We start from the raw sequence: 17,164 nt of genomic DNA, 5'->3' as shown, positions 1-17,164 counted from the left end.
AACGAAGGAATTAGAAGTTCAAGAGCAAACAAAAGTGACTTTGAGGCGGCGCTGTCCCTTTGTTAAATTCAATGGCTATGCAGGGACTTTCAATAACTCATGCTGTACAATGTGTGTGTTGCACCTAGCTTCTGCACCAGTATGTGTGTCCATGTTCCAATGATTGAATGAATTAATGAAAACAACGTATACAGCCCAACAAATGCCCGAATGTGTCAAGGCGCTGATAGCGGTTAGACTTAGGAAGGAAAAAAGAAAGAAGAATTAAATGATCTCAAGCCCCGGGAACATCTATTATAGAGTGAAAAGCCAGGTTTGTAAGGCCTTACGAAAAGGAACATGAGCTTGCCGACTGGAGATAGAATAAAGAAGAGAATTCCAAAGCTGAGATGTGGCCACTGAAAAGGCTCTTCCTCACCACCTAGCTTTTCGATACTTAGGAATAATCAAGAGTTTTTCCCTGCAGATCGCAGCTGTCTGAATGGAGTGTACCGTAGAACACATTTTGATAGCATCAGGCCCAATATTATGCAGTGCCTTGTGGACAATGCAGAGAGCCTTAAAGATGATTAGTTTGATCAATAGCAGCCAATAAAAGTTCTGACTCGCTCCAGATGCTGATATAAATTTGGGAATATCAAGAATCAATCTTGTCACCACATTTTGGACAAACTGCAGTTTGGCTATGACAGTCTTCTTAATATCCAGGTAAAGCACATTATAATAATCCAACCTTGATGTAATCAATGCCAAGGACACTTGCTAGGTGCCGGGTAGGATATGAAAGGAAACACTTTCCCAAGAGTCTTGATCACCCAGAAACAGGTAGGAACCATCTGTTTAACCTGCAGATCGAAGGATAGTTTGTTGTCAACAGGAACTCCAAGGTTCTCTGCGGAGTTTGTCGGGGTGGGTAATTTACCCAGCATATCTGCCCACCACAAATGGGTCCATACGAATGGTTGGCTACCAAAGATCAAGACCTCAGTCTTGTTTCCGTTAAGTCTACGGTATTTTTATTCCCATCCATATGGCCACTGCCTGCATACAGTTTTTGAAGTTGGTAGCTGTTGCCTCTGTGTCCTTATTGATAAACACAATTATTTGTGTTTCAACAGCATAGGACAAAACATGAAGCCCCAAAGGACCGTCAAGTGGGGGAAATGATAAGTTAAATAATAATGTAGGGCTGAGGGAGGAGCCCTGAGGAACCCCACATGGGAGAGTTATGGACTCTGAGCAGAACTGATCCACAATAACTGTGTAGTAGCTGCTCTCACTGTGCGCTTCTCTGTTGTGGAATGCTCACCCCTCGTGGTTCCTTGCATGTGTTTATTCCACAACAGAACCTGGAACTCGGTTTTTGAATGTAAAAGTCAGTTGTTTTGAGTTATCAGCTCTGTTGGCTGCTGCACAGTCCCTGTCGCCATTAAAGCTGTTTTGCTGGCACCTACCTGTTTCCAGCGACTTCTTCAGTACATATATGGTGGCGATGAGCGGCAGTGGACTGCAGAACCCATGAAGACATTCAAGATCAGGACATCGCAACCCTCCTGTGGTTCATGCGTGCTTCCGAATTTCTCTAGGCGGAAGTTTTGTAGTCTGTCAGGGGCAGACGTTTCAAGGTACTATTTCGGTGCTTGACCCCTTCCCTATGCAGCAGTCCAACCCGCGGCTTACTTCAAACCGGGGGCAGGCATTTGGAACACAAAGTCGCGTCACCCAAGGTGCCATTTCTTGGTCAGGCTTTCGTCAGCCAGGAGTCAGGCCTAGGAAGAGGTAAAATGTTATGTCATTACGCACGTTATGCCCACAGTGCAGTGTAGCCAGTGTCATGCACATTTTGTTTTGGACATTTTCGACCGAGCCTGCCTCTGCAGATTAGGTGCAGCTTACAGCAGTGACAAGCACACCTTGTGTGTCAGTCTGGGTTCCAGCTAGCTAGCCGTCTGCTAATCAGCCACAAATGTCCGTGACGCGCACACCTTGAGTGTCAGTGGTGATCCCCCAGTGACGCATCATTTATTCATGCAGAGGTCTTGTTATTTCGGTGACACGCACAACTTGTATGTCACTGGCAGTTAATCTTTGATTGCGCTTCAGCAAGCCAGCTTTACACACCTAAGGTGGCACGCACACCTGGCGTGTCATACTTCGCACTACCACGTGCTGCACCTTATTTTCAGCAACTGTGACACGCACACCCTGTGTGTCAATCATTGGGTCCTTCTATCTCAGGTTGTGCATGGTCTACAAGCAGAACAACTGTGACAAGCACACCAGGCGTGTCATACAGGTCCTTTAACTCGGTGCAGATTTTTAACTGGGATACTTATGGTGTGAGTTCTTGCTCACATTTTCTGTGCGCGCATCTCACCGTCTCACAAACACCCCGAAAATAATTTGTTTACTTTGCTCTTTTTATTTTTTTATGTTTTTCACAATAGCCAACACTTCCGTTCTGGTGGATGTATTTCAGCTAAGACATATCATTACTCAACATGCAGTCTTTTTCTCCCAAACCCATTTCTCGAGGTGCCTGGTAACCCGCCCATAAAATGGGAACATTGGTACGATGCATTTCTTACTTACCTGGGAGCTATCAGAGCGTCTCGTTACAGGGCGTAAAGTAAAAAAAAGTCTCCTGCTTCACTCCTTAGGTTTTGAGGGTAGATCAGTGTTCAAACACTTGCCACCTTTAGTACAAGCCCTGGAGTAGGAAGACATTGATGAATACGTTGGAGCGGTAAAGAAATTGGAATTGTGTTTGGATGTACAACCCAGCTTGGTTGTCATTAGACCCAAGTTCTTCAAAAGGGAGCAGAGATCTGGAAAAGCTGTTGATGCTTTTGTGTCTGCTCTCCGTAAATCGTGCACTGATTGTCAGTTTGAGGCGTTAGCAGAGCAACTAGTCAGGGACCAGTACATGTGTAAGTGTTCCGACAAGACTATTCAGCAGAAACTGTTATCCATGCGTGATCCCTCCCTCGAGGAGACTATTCACACTAGCTCAGCAAAGTTTCTGTTAAAGAGTTGGAGGACAAGTCTAATGAACTGGTAGGGGAGGTTAGACCCAAGTATTTTAAAAAATAATGTTGTCCCACGTTCTGAAAGTTCATTTTTCAAACAAGCTAACGTGTTTCCGTTGGGGAAACCCCTCACATGTCAAAGGGGGTAGAGGGTGCCCGGCCAAAAATGTTACTTGCAGGTCCTGTGGCAAGTTAGGGCATTTTGCCAAAGTCTGTCAAAGTAGTAAGCGGGGTAGTTTGACTCCTCAGGTTGTCAAACAGATCAATACCCCCTCTGTTGCAAATGTGTCTGATGTGGAACGTGCTGATCCTGACAATTACCGTAGTATCCAGGATGAGCTGAGAGATATGGTTATGGTGGTTGGTGAAAAGACTGTTGTCGTGGGAGACACCTCCGAATGCGTTGACCCTTATGCTGAAATTGGCATAGGAAATAAAAAGGTGTGTCTGCTTGTGGATTCAGGTGCAAGAATAACCATGATCACCCAGGGAATGTTTCACAAGGTCTGGGATTCTCGTCCTTTGGAACCTCCCGTCAGGGCTCCTGTTTCTTATGAGGGGCGGAGTGAGTTGGCTGGTTACTTTGGGAGAGGTGTGGCGCCGCGGCTAGGGCGACTGCCGCTGGCGATCACGGTTCGATCCCCTGATCCGGCGGCAGGGTCTGCCCAGCACCATGCGACTCTGGGCAATAGCTCGCTTAATCTTCCCAACGGCCCCCAGCGCCGAGATACCCCTTTGGGGGTGATTTGTGCGCTATACAAGTACTGAATTTACATTTATTTACATTTACTTTGAGGACTTTCTTGAATTCAAAGGTAGAAAGATACTCGGTAAGGTGTATGTTGCCATCAAGAGGCTGTCTATTCTCTGGTGGTTCCATCAAGGGCTCTTTCAGAGGGTTCTTAGGCCCGGCACAAAGGAACATGTCTCTATTGTCTCATCCAATGACTATTCTTAAGATGTGTTACAACGTTTCCCCTCTGTTTCCCCTTTGTGTTTGGTGGAGGTTGGGGAAGATCAAGGGTTTTACCCATCAGATTAGGGTTAAGGATAATGCCATTCCTGTCAAGTACAGACTCAGGAGTGTCTCCTTTAGTGTCAGGGATCGGCTTTCACACGAGCTGAATGGCTTGTGTGAGAAGGGCATTATTGAGCCTATTGAGTCTTCTCTGTGGCTTTCTCCCTTGGTTGTGGCCAGGAAGAAGGATGGAGATCTTCAAGTTTGTGTTGGCTTACGCAGTCTCAATAAAAAAATCTGGATTGCCCCCCACTCCTTCCCAAGATCTCAGAGTTGTTGACAGCAATTAGCAGTTCAAAGTGGTTCAGGAAAGTGGATATAGCATTAGCTTACCACCACGTGGTTTTGGACCCTTCTTTGAGGCATCTCACAGCATTCGTGGCGCCGATTGGAACATTTCAATATTGTAGGATGCCATTTGGCCTAGCCTCTGCGGCAGCGTTCTTTCAGAGGGTTATGTGCCACATGCTCAAAGGGGTCAGGAGCGTTGCTGATTTTCAGGATGATGTCTTGATCTATGGTGAATACAAGGAAAAGCATGATTAATCCTTGTATCATGTTCTGAACATCATGCAAGAGAAGGGAGTTGTTCTCAAAAAAGAAAAGTGTCTCTTCCTAGAAAAGAAAGTGGAGTATTTGGGACATGTTTTGTCTAAACATGGGATGGAACCGAGGCCTGGTCTGGTGAGGGCCATAGTTCACAGCACCGCACCCACTGATATGGTTGGCCTCAAGCCTTTCATCGGACTCTGCGAGTTATACTCCCGTGCCGGACTATGCATCTAAGGTACAACCCCTCACCAACATATTGAAGAAAAGTGTAGCTTTTGTCTGGGACAATCACTGACAGGAAGTTTTTAAATAGATCAAGACCCAATTAGTTGGTCCGAATATTCTTAAACATTTAGATCCCAGTGTCAGGTGCATCATCACCGTTGATGCCAGAGGTGTTGGGTTGGGCGCTAGTCTCCCACAGACCAAAGGCGGAAAGACAAAACACTTAGGGGTATACTTCTAGGATTTTGCATGGTCCAGAGTTGAATTTCTCAGTTATCGAAAGAGAGCTGTTGGCCTGTTAGTGGGCCATCAGGAAATTTCATCCCTACATTTGTGTCAACAATTTCGTGTTGCACACCCATCACAGTCCCCTTGTTTCCATCCTTTCTGGGGGACAAAAATCAAAGAACACACTCCCAGAATAGCCAGGTTGTCCACTAAGTTGTTACAGTATGATTTCGAAGTCTGCTACCTTCCTGGTAACAAAAATGGAAGGGGGGACTTTTTCTCGAGATTTCCTGTGGCTGACAAAGATTCTTTCTCAGGTGATGATGAGGATCTGGACAATTGTTTTATTGCTTCCATGGTTACGGGTGACGTGCGCTGTGAGTGAAGAAGAATGGAGAGATGAGTGGACTAAAGATGTCTTGGTCACAGGTCATAAAATGTGTTAAAGGTGGTTGGCCCAAGGAAAAGAATGCACTGTATTCCTTGCAAACTTTTGTAAAGGTCTCCCTTGAACTTTCTGTGGAGGACGATATCTTGGTGCGCAGTGATAGATTGATTGCGCCCGAAAAACTCAGAAGATTGATTAGTGGTGCTCACGAGAGGCATTTGGGGAAAACTCTCACCAAGCGCAGGCTACGTGAATGTTTTTGGTGGCCCCTTATGGACAAGGACATTGATGCCTTTGTGGGGGAGTGTGTTGTATGTCTGAATGCTGAAAAAGGACTGAAAGTGAGAACTCCTCCTCTGCAACCCATGAAACTTCTATCTAGGCCCTGTGAGAAAGTTGGCATTGATCTAGTTGGTCCTTTCAACCTTCTTCCTCCCTCCTCTCACTTTGCTGTTGTTGCCATTGATTACTATTCCAAATGGCCAGAGGTTAGTTTTTTGGCCAGCCTAATTACAAAAATGTTATTGATTTCCTCAGGGACATTTTCTTGCAGGAGGGTTTCCCCTCTACCAATGTCATTGTTTGTCAGTCAAGAATTCCAAGACTTTTTAACTCAGTGGTATTGCTCACTCCAAGAGTTCTCTTTATCACCCACATACTAATAGACTTGTGGAATGAATTAACAGGGTTTACAACAACTGTGTACAATGGGCTATTGCTAGCAAGTCTATTGTTCAGAATGCTGTGCGCTCCATGCTATGGTTCTACCACACCCCTCCCTCTCATCCACCAAGGTTTCCCCTTTTGAATTGTTGCGGGGAAGGAAGCCTTACTCCAACATGTGTCCTGAATGGATGTCTAAATGGGTGAAGATGAATGCCATTGCAGGTGTGGATGACTTCGACAGAGAAAATGTCTGCAAGGCTCAGTTATGCCAAAAGTCTGACTTTGATGCCAGAAGAAGAACGGTTACGCATACATTTGTGATTGTGCATGTGAAGATTCCTGTTCACAGCAAGAAGGGAGATGCTAAGTTCTCTGAACCAATGGTTGTTGACAAAGTTTGTGGAAATGCAAACATTGGTGGAACATGTCCAGGGTTGTTAAGCTGAGTGGACATGCTTCCACCAGTCGCTCCTTTTGCAGTTCTGCTGAATTGCCTAAAGATAAACACTCAGATGTTCTTCTCCCACTGGAATTGCGCAGGAGCCATAGACGATCTGTTCCTATGAGATTTAGTTAAATCTTGTTCTCTTATTCTTTCCTGTGTTCGCTTTTCCTAATTCATTTTTTCGAATTTCTTTTGTTCCTTCTCCTCATTCTCTGCTATCCTCTGTTTCTCTCTTGTTGTTCCTAGTTTTGTGTCCTTTAAAAAAAACATTTAGAGGAGGGGGATAATGTAGTGGCCTCTGTCACTGTGAGCTTCTCTGTTGTGGAATGCTCACCCCTCGTGGGTCCTTGTGTGTGTGCATTCCAACAGATCCTGGAACTCAGTTTTTGAATGCAGAAGTCAGTTGTTTTGTCTGCTCTGTTGGCTACTGTGCAGTCCCTGTTGCCATTAAAGCTGTTCTGCTGGCACCTACCTGTTTCCAGCTACTTCTTCACTACAAACTGTCTGAGACCTATCACTTGGAAAGGATGCTAAGAGCTCTAGTGCTAAATCTGCAACCCGCACTTCCTGAAGCCGATCAACAAGCAAGGCAGGAGAGATGGTATATAAGGCAGCGGAGAGATCCAAAAGGATCAGAGCCACAGCCTGCCCTGCATCCACCATGGAACAGATCTTATTGACCGCTGATGCCAATGCAGTCTCTGTCCCATGGTTACTTCTGAATCAGAACTGAGCAAAATCCAGCAATTGATGTTGTTCCAGATAAGTCATCAGATTGACTTCCAGATGTTTCTCCAAAATGTTGGTGGGTACAGGCAGCAAGGAAATAGGCTGATAGTTTTTTTTAAATTTTTATTTACGTCGGAAGGGTCCAGATTGGGCTTTTTGAGAAGAGTCTTAATAACTGCTTTTTCCAGATTTGGAGGAAGCAGCCAGAAGTAATAGCCTTGTTCAAAATTGCTGTAAGATGGGGAATAATAATAATAGTAGCTCCCAGCTTATAGTATAAGGTAAGCAAGGTTTAAGTAGGGAATTTGATTTCATGCGGAGGAGAAACAACTCTATCAGTTCATAGGTAAGAGGAGTACAACCAGTCAGGAGATCAGCAGTGCTCACTCTGGCAATCTTAGTCTCTGATGGACCTGACTCAGCATAAATGTCCAGTTGGGCGGGAGTGGAAGCCTCAGAGTTAAGACAGTCAAGGTCTTTATAAATATCAAGAATGTTGGTGTGAAAAACGTTTGCCATGCGATTGCAAAAGGCCTGGGAACCCTCTATACTAGAGGAAGCTGAGAGTGCAGATAGAGGGTTGATAAGCTTAAAGAGATCTCTTCATGATTTAGCTGATGCACGCTTGTCCTTACAATAAAGTGATTTCTCTTGCTTGATAGCCACTTTATATTCTGCCAAAATGGCCTTATAACTGGCCCTTTCATGAGAGTTGTAGCACTTTAGCCAAGCTCGTTGTTGACGACGACAGACCTGCCTAAGCAATCTAAGTCTCTCAGAAAACCACGAAGAAGTGGATGTCTTTCTCCGCATATAGTTTTGTGTTGTAACTTTTCTTGGTTACTATGTATCCTCCCCAGAGTTCTAAGTCTCTGCTGCTTAGCCAGTGAGGGATGGTTGGAACGCTGAGAGTGTTTGTGCTTGGATGAGTGGAAAGTTGGATTGAGAAGGGCTGAGTAGCAGCATGCTGCTCCTGGTGGGGCTTTACCTGATTTACTTGTAACCTGATCTGAACCTAATAAACCTACATCTTTTATAACCTACAAGACTACATATTTAAATCTAACATTGGTGACGAGTGGGAAACAAACTACACGTAAGGAACTAGAAATTAAGAAGAAACTACAGAAACTAAGAAGAAATTAGAGGAACTAAGAGGATTACAAAGAAAAATAGTTTGAAGGCTGTAACGAAGAATTGCGTCTCGCAGCTCCACCAGTGTCTATTTACACCAGACAGCCTGCAGTCCAGGGCATTTTAACAGGCCATCGTAAGTGTGCAGCAGACTCAGAGGGCAGCCTATTTTATATAGATGAGACACACTAGTAAGGAGTGAACCAGTGAGGCAAGGAGCATTTGACCTGTACCTGAACTTAGCGCTGGAACAACTCTGGTATGAAAGACGTCTTGGAACTGCTCAACTTAATTTGTGCAACTAGCGCTCACAAGGTTGGAGTTTACAGTTGACAGGCGGTAAGCCTGATTCCTATATGTTCTCTGGGCACTGAGAGGACCGCTGATTTATAGTCCTTGAGACCTAAGGGTTCCTTGTGAAGTTTGCATTGGAATTAATGCTTTACTGGATGTTATGTATGAGTGTTATGTACGCTAAAGGCTTATGGTAGAATATGTCTGTGTATGTGGAGCGATTAGGAGGAAGCGTTTTTTGTCCCCTTTGTGTAGTATGTTTGGATTGTGTATATTTGCTCCTGTAAAATTATGCAGGAGAAGTGACAAGATATCCCTGATCCTGCCAGTATAAGAGTTCCCTGGTACTTATGTGAGGGTGTGTTATGAGTACCTACCCCAGATCCTTTGTCGAGTACAGTACAGTACAGTACAGGGGGGTGTTGTGTAAGTGCAGTAGAGGGTATGTGGTCCCTGGTCCTGTTATGTGTTGTGTAAGTGCAGTAGAGCGTATGTAGTCCCTGGTTCTACTGTGAGTTGTGTAAATGCACTAGAAGGTATGTGGTCCCTGGTCCTGCCATTAGGTAGGTAGAGGGAGTAGGGGGTATGAAGTCCCTGGACCTGCCACAAGTTGAGTTGATGCAGTAGAGCGTATAAAGTCCCTGGTACTACCGTGAGTTGTGTAAGTGCAGTAGAGTGTATGTGGTCCCTGGTCCTGTTATGTGTTGTGAAAGTGCAGTAGAGGGTTTGGAATATCTGGTCCTGCCGGGAGAGTGGATGCAGTAGAGGGTGTGTAGTGCCTGGCCGAGCTGTACCGATTGATATTTTTTCTGGTGTCCTTCCTTAGTGGGTAAGGACGTAGTGTAAGGGTTTGTGTATTGCACCCTTATGTTAGTGTTGTCCCTCCTGAGTGGTTAAGGGCGTGTTGCAGGAACGTGTGTGTTGCACCTTGATGTTGTGCGAAGAATGACTTAGGGGTATTATTAATTTTCTAAGTTCTGCTGAAGATTACATGATGTGATTATCTATGTATACTAATGTTCACAGGACTGTTTTATCATATTGTGTCCTTTTTATTTGATGTTAATCTAGAAGGAAATAGTTTCCATTGAGTTTTCCAGAAAGAACCAACAAAATAAACAACCAAAATACTGTGGTGAAATAAAATAATCACAGGACGCAGTAATAGCACATCGGTTTGTAGGGGGATATAGTTGTGGAGGTGGAATGCTGTGTATATTCTGACAATCAAGCCGGTTCTAGCATCAACTGTATTAGTATGCAGATAGTACAGGGATATTCTATACAATTACTAATGTGGTAATAGTCTTTGTAACAACAAATCATATCTTGTGAGGCACATACACATGCGAAAAGACAGAAAAGCTAAATAGACTGTCGGCATTAAGTTAAAGAGAAAGAGTGGTGGTTGAGTGGCTATCTGACCTGAGTAAGAACCATTAGAATCAATAGAGGGCTCTAGTATTGAGGCTGTGGTTTACAAAGCTCTGTGGTTGGGGGATATAGTCTGAAAGCTCCAGGGAAGTGAAAGAAGGGCTTGTTCAAGGAGGTTTGACGTTAAAGGGGGCATCAAGTGAGCCCCACATTGTTCTGAGAGATGAGTGCAAAGGTGTGAGTTGGAGTGTCATATTATCAGCGCCCCTGAGAAAGGCACGCCATTTCTGCCACATTTAGAAAGAAATCCATTTAGAGTTTTCCCAATTGTTAAGAATTATTTTGCAGGCAAGTGTGCGCATCAAGTCTAAAAGGTATTGGTCATTTTCATTTCGTAGTTGAGGATCGAGGTAGCTCAAGAGTATTTATGAGAATTCTCTTGTGGGCTAGATATGGAAATTGTGTATTATGCAATCGAAGACCTTTCCCCAGAAGGGTTGTAGGATAGGACAGTAAAATAACATGTCTGCCAAATCTTTTACAAGAGGGGTCCAGTATGTTCTATTAATGATCATATATTTCGCTTCGGAAAGCGTTGGAGAAATCTTATTTACAAAGGTAGTCATATGTATGCGCTTCCAGTCAAAGCTGATATTCCTGGTGTTAAGTTCTGTTTACCATTTCTGTTTGTTCTTAGTATGTGCTTTACAGGGATTTGGGAGAAGCAATTTATATATTCTAGACACCATAAGCCGCAATTTAATCTGTCGATTCAACCTGGGTGGTAGCGAGGGACTAATCGGTCTTATGAGGTGTTTTGAGATCTGGACTTTGAGTTTTAAGGACTTGTACACGTCCATGTTGCCTAGACCAAATACTTTTTGTAGACTAGAGAAGGGCTAAGGGGAATTGTCCTCGTAAAAGTTTTTGATCACGTTAATACCCTTTTGTGACCAGTCTTGCTATAATGTTAGTTGGCCATCTATTTTTAATCTGGGGTTATACCAAATTGAAGCCATGTTAGAGTTGCATATTCATGCGCGTACGCATAGTACAGCTTGTTTGGTATTCTGGATGATGTACTTGAAGTGGGGGAGTTGGGAGGTCACATTGTTAAGATTGCGGGAAGGGGGATATTATTTATGAGGCTTTTTTCCACTTCCACCCATATTGGTTGGCATTCCAAACCATTGGCAAACCAGTGGCGCTTTGTTTGCAGAGGTAAGCCGTTTGGTAATTTCTGAAATTAGGGAGGCCTACCCCTCCTCTATCTTGGGCCAATTTGAGTTTTATGAGAGAGATTCTAAGTTTCTTTCCTTGCCATAGCAAGTGGTTAAAAGCTTTATCTATTTTATTAAAAAAATATTCAGACAGGGTCAAAGGGAGCATACTAATGAGATAGTTAATTAACAGGGTAATAATCATTTTTAGTGTTTCGACTTTCCCTCAACAGGATAGGAATTTCGGCGACCAACCGTCTAGTAATGAGTTGATTTTTTTAAGAAGGGTATTTTCATTAGTTTCTAACATGGTGATGAGATCATTGGTAAACTCTAATCATAAATATTTAATGCAGCCCGGTTGCCAAGCAAGCCAGATTTCCCGATTATTTCTTTGTTACCCAAGTTGTTAAGTAGTTTGACTTCTGTATTATACTTATTAAGCGTGTATCCTGAGATCTCCGAGAAACTTTGTATCGAGTTCACTACAGCTGGAATGGCTGTGTGTGCGTTTTCGGGGACTACCAGGATATCATCCAAATATGTGGCTACTTTGAAAGTGGGCTTCCCAAATTTGATGCCTGGCATTTGTTGGTTATCTCTCAGGTGGTGTAGGAAAGGTTCTATATCTTATAGAAATAATGATGGGGCAAGAAGGCAGTCTTGCTGGTGCCTTGTCTCAATGTAAAAGGGGAGGAGATAGTTCCATCGGCTCTAACTTTTGCCCTTGGTTCAAGATAAAGGGGCATAATCATGCAGATTAGCGTGTCCACTAAGTTACATTTTTCTAACACTGATTTTAGGTAAATCCATTCGACCTTGTCGAACGCTTTTTCAGCGTCCAATGTGATCACAACTGTGGGGAATTTTATTAACTTTGCCTTTTCATTTGTTTGCATAGGATTCTAGTGTTGTCACTATAGAGCCTGTGTTTTAGAAAACCCACCTGAGAGAGGTGGATAGCGATATGTTTTTTAGACGGTTAGATAGAATTGTGGCATAGATTTTAAAAACCAAGTGTATTCACATGATCGGTCTATAAATCTTTGGAGGGAGGAGGTCTTTACCCTCCTTTGGTTTGATGGTTATGATGGCTTCAGGTGGTGTGCCCGAGACGCGGCCAGTGGTTGCGAAGTGATTAAAGAATTTCAAAAGAGTAGGGGATAGGGAAGTAGAGAAGGTTTTTAAAAAGGTGGCAATATGGCTATGGGGGCATGGGGCTTTGCCAAATTTAAGTTTCTTAATCGTTTCTTCAAATTCCTGTCTGATAATTGGACCATTTATGGCATTCTTCTCTTGCTCTGTTATTGTGGTGAGGGTGGTCTCGTTTAGGTCATTTTTGCATTTAATATGGTTAAAAGGTGTTATTTCTTTCTTATAGTTTTTGATAGAAATCTTTGAATTTGTCTGCTATTTTATTTGGCTCAGTATGCACACATCCGCCCTCATCCTTGATCGCATTGATAATGCGCTTTTGAAGGTTGTATTTCAAGTAAGACGCTGGGGATTTACCGGCTTTTTTGGCTTTGCATAACCGTAGACATTTTTGTTCATTATTTTATTTAAGAGGAGGGATTCTCTGTTGGAGTTGTGTTGTTTTTCTAGTTCCAAGGTTTTTTTTTCTGGGACTAGTTCTTTCCCGTTAGTCTCTTTATTCATATTAGATCTTATCTTTAACATCATTCCCTTAACCTTGTCTTCAAAGCTTCCCATCTTATGAGATCCGAGGTATCATTTTCTTTGTTCTCAAAAACAAAATACTTAATTGTATCTTTGATAAGTTGATTATTGTGTGGGGGTGAAAGGATTTCATCATTAAATCTCCAGAGGGGTTGCTTTGAGGACGGTGCATGGTCAGTGATAGATAAAGTTAAACATGAGTGGTCTGAGATCACTCTTGGTTCCATAGCGGTCTGATCGACCTTACTTACGGAGTTTCCCGATGTAGTCGATGCACGAGTATGAGTTGCATGGGAAAGAATAGAACATGTAGTCCCGCACTGTAGGGTTCTGTAATCTACATGTGTCAATCAAGTTAAATTTACTACACAGATTTATGAGTGCGTTCTGCGATTTATTAGGGAGGAAGAGACCTATTGAGTTTCTATCCATTATGGGGTCAAGAGGTAGATTTAAGTCACCCGTAAGAATGAGTGTAGCCCAGTTGGGTATCGACTTAACTTTTGTGGCTAAGTAATCCCAAAATGAGGGGTCAGTGGGGGTGTATATGTTAGCTACATAGAATTGTATGTGATCGTTTAGAGATAATCCACCTTCCCTGTTTCTCAGCATTATTTGCAACTAGTTCTACCCTGGCATTCTTAGAGACCTAAGTTAGAACCCACTTTTATTTGCCTATTGCTGCAGAGGAGGCTATGTCTGAGAACTGGTGATTGCTAAAAAACTGGTGATTGCTAGAGTGGAGTAAATTTTGGATTCTTGCAGGAGGGTGTGTTCTGCCTTCTGTTTCTGTATATAAACAAAGATCTTCTTCCTCTTGATGGGGCGGTTGAGGTCCTTTACATTCAGTGAGATTATTTTAATATTTTGCTGTGGCTGGTGCATCACTCAAAATTTGTTTATTGGTTTGTGAAGGACATCCTCAACATTAGAAGTGATATATCAAATCTATAAACCACAAGATATTGTGGAGATTATGTAACGAGAATGAGCAGTAAAACATGCGAGCCAAAGCCCCCTCTGGGGTAAAGATGGAGCTTGAGTAAGGGCCCGCTATTGTTCAAGCGGAGCTTCAGGTCAGAAAAGTGGTGTGTAGCTAGGTATCGTTTGTGAGACGGGTTATGATTTCGTGAATAGATTTTGTTGAAGTAGAGCATCCTACCTTAGTGCTGATAAATAATATGGAAACATTCAAGTCATGAGAACAACTAAAAAAAGATATACAAAAAAGTAAGAAAGTAAATAGAACCCTCCTTCTAATGTCTCGCCCACCACACGCCCTGCTCCCCAATTAGTTAACAGGTATGGCGATTGTAGGAAGAAACGCTCTTCCGAGGAGACCAAGCATTAGGGCATTTATTTGTGGCCACAAAACTTACATTTTAAGACATCAGGAGCAACGAGCCAATGTTCCCAAACATACGTTGATTTATAAGTTTGACTAATTAGACTAGATATTATCGTGAGGTGGAGAAATTAAGTTACTGCCGTCTAACTTGATTGCGTCTCCTGTTAAGAGATCAGAGGAACATTATAGTTGTACCTGTCATACAGAACATACCTTTCAACCTTCTTATTGAAAATTGAATATTTCAACTAAGCTGAACCGCCGGGCTAGTACGTTCATCCCTTGATGTAAGTGGCAACTTGTTAGGAGGACCATTAATCAGGTATCACCTCATGAGCTGTAACAGAGAAAATAGTCTGGTGATAGTAGGCCTAGGAGGTAACCCTAGACACTTTTTCCAGATATAGTGGATCCATGATACGCACAAGAGTTGTATCAGGGAAGCGAGCTTGAGCAGTCGGTAAGATTAGTGTTAGGGTTTTACAGCAGTTTCTCTATGGTTCGAGGTGTCCAACTTTGTTTCCTCTTTGTCATCAAGAAATTTCTTGAGAGCTGTTTGGTCAGAAAAATATGTAGAGTGCCTTGAACGACTACTCTATATCTTGCGGGGCCTGTTGAGGAAAATGGGTACTTCGGGGCTTTTAGCCTAGGGCGGAGGGCCAGGAAGCCTTTCCTAGATTCCACCATTGCTTTTGAGTAATCCTGAGATATGAAGATCTTGTTGTCTTTCGACAGCATATGGTTGTGTTTGCTCATGAAGGACAAGATCAATTCAACATGCTGGTAGCGTAATCGTTTCCACACAATTGGGCGAGGGTATCTTTGGTTCATTATCTTCCTAGTAGTAACTCTATGGGCCCTGTCGAATGCCAGTGCTCTGTCAAAAACAAGACTGTGGCTTGTGTGAACCATTTTTGTAGGAAAGTTATACATGATCCCTCCCCTGCACCCTCTCCCCCCCGCCCCACCCGAGTCTTCAATTCATTCAGGCATTCTGAAAATGCACAGGTTGAGGTTCCCACGTCTTTTTCTGTCCTTAAATTCTGAAATGTGTTTAGAAAGGGAGCTCATGACAGAATCAAGAGTAAGGATCGATTTTTTTTATTTGGATTCAGCGTCTTCTAGAGGGCATATGCTATTCTCCACCTCTGCACTTCGTGTGTTGGTGTCTCTAATATCTTAGCAAATCGCAGATCTCTCACTTTACAAAATATCAGTGTTCTACTCATTGGATTTTGCCTGGTCCTGAACCTCTACAAGTTTTTTTAAGATTATTTCTATAGTGGTATTGAAGTCTTGTTTATTTTTGACCAGTGCGTCCGGGTTCGGCCTGTCAGCTTTGACTCTTTTTAGGCTCGTTTCATTTTCTTTTTCGGCCATAGCTGAGCGGCTATTTGTACCCGGCGAGTATTTATTTATTTATTTTATTAATCCATTTATAGAGCGCATGGTTACACCGCCGGTTTCTCCCTGCACTAGTAGCAGACTCTCAGACGGCAGGAGTTAAAAGTAGCTTTGCATATACTTTGCTGATGTTACCTGGGTCTAAATAGATTCCCTTGATTGCGTAATTTGTAAGAGTCTCACTGTTGGCTTGCAAGCTGCTCCGGTTTCTCTGACTTTGTTTACTGTCTGTGTTCCAAAATGAGAGCATTAAGAGGTATTGCCCCGTGTTCTGATATTTTTGTCATATGCTTCCAAGTTAGTTGGGTGATTCTCGTTAGCTGGGAGCTTCCGTATGAGTAGATTCTGTGTGCAAGTATGATATTGTGGTACACAGAAGGCTTGCTCTGTAAGCTGCATCATATGCTACTTTGAGGTCGAATACATCTGACACTTATTAGGAGAGGTCATCACGTGACTACATTGTTTATGCCATTGTTAAGTGGTAGGATCAGCCACGTGTTCATTAGGTTTTACACTGTGAGCTCGAGGCTTCCTTGAGCTGGTGGAATGGATAATCCAATTGGCACCTTCACATTCCTGGGGATTTGCCTGTTTTATCAGGATCTGAATATTTATAAGGGGGTACCTCTCTTCCTGTCCCACGTTAGGTTCCTCTCAAGAAGGGCTGGGGGCAGCACCGCACACAATGTCCTCCAGTCATGGTCGCACCATGAGTAGCCAGATGCCTCAGCTCTTCCAGGCCTACACTGGGCCAGGTGACTATTCGTTGCATGGTGAGGAAGATTCTATTACACAGCCGCCATTTTGAGAACGGCAGTAGGTTTTTTGACACGTCAGGCTAACACTTATAGTAGTGCTGTAGGTAGTTCAAGACACAGAACCACTGTCACAAGGTTAGTAGCTGTTATTTGGGAGAAGGACAGGCCGACTAAAGGGCTTCATTTTACAGATCCATCAGCTTGACTATAAAGAGCCATTTTGAGATCAGTAAAGATGTGTGCAAGTGCCGGGGCTGAGACGATATAGATCCAGGAGTGGCTCATCCGCTAAGGTGGAGGAGCGTTGGCCCACTGCTTAAACTGCAAGCTCGATACAAAAAATAAAATTATAAAATGTTTCCATTATCATTTTATTTTTTGTATTGAGCTTGCTGTTGAAGCCAGGTTGTTAGGGAGGGGCGTAGCTGGGCTCCCCGCATCACAAGGAGGAGGAGTGGTGGCTGCACCTTAAGTGCGCATGACGGTTTGCCGGCCACCTCAGGCCGGCAAAACCTTCATGCACACTTTGCATGTTTTCCACAGGCTGTATTGTACAGCCTGGGTGGAGAATATTCCCAACCTTCCAGTACCTCTCCGAGCACCGAACCACAGTGCTCAGACGAATCACAACGCTGCTGTAAAACAGCGTTGTGATATGCCAGGGGATTC

The 17,164-nt window shown here is 43.4% G+C and overlaps 1 protein-coding gene across 2 annotated transcripts in view; it reads right to left on the bottom strand.

The window, feature by feature from the left end:
* Positions 1–17,164, bottom strand: part of AARSD1 (alanyl-tRNA synthetase domain containing 1) — a 312,550-nt gene that overhangs the window by 28,554 nt on the left and 266,832 nt on the right. The window lies entirely within an intron of this gene.

Source organism: Lissotriton helveticus, chromosome 5_1 (genome assembly GCF_964261635.1).
Source record: "Lissotriton helveticus chromosome 5_1, aLisHel1.1, whole genome shotgun sequence".
NCBI classification, from domain to species: Eukaryota; Metazoa; Chordata; class Amphibia; order Caudata; family Salamandridae; genus Lissotriton; species Lissotriton helveticus.
The sequence above is the reverse complement of the archived record's forward strand: the minus strand, read 5'-3'. Positions and strand labels throughout refer to the sequence as shown.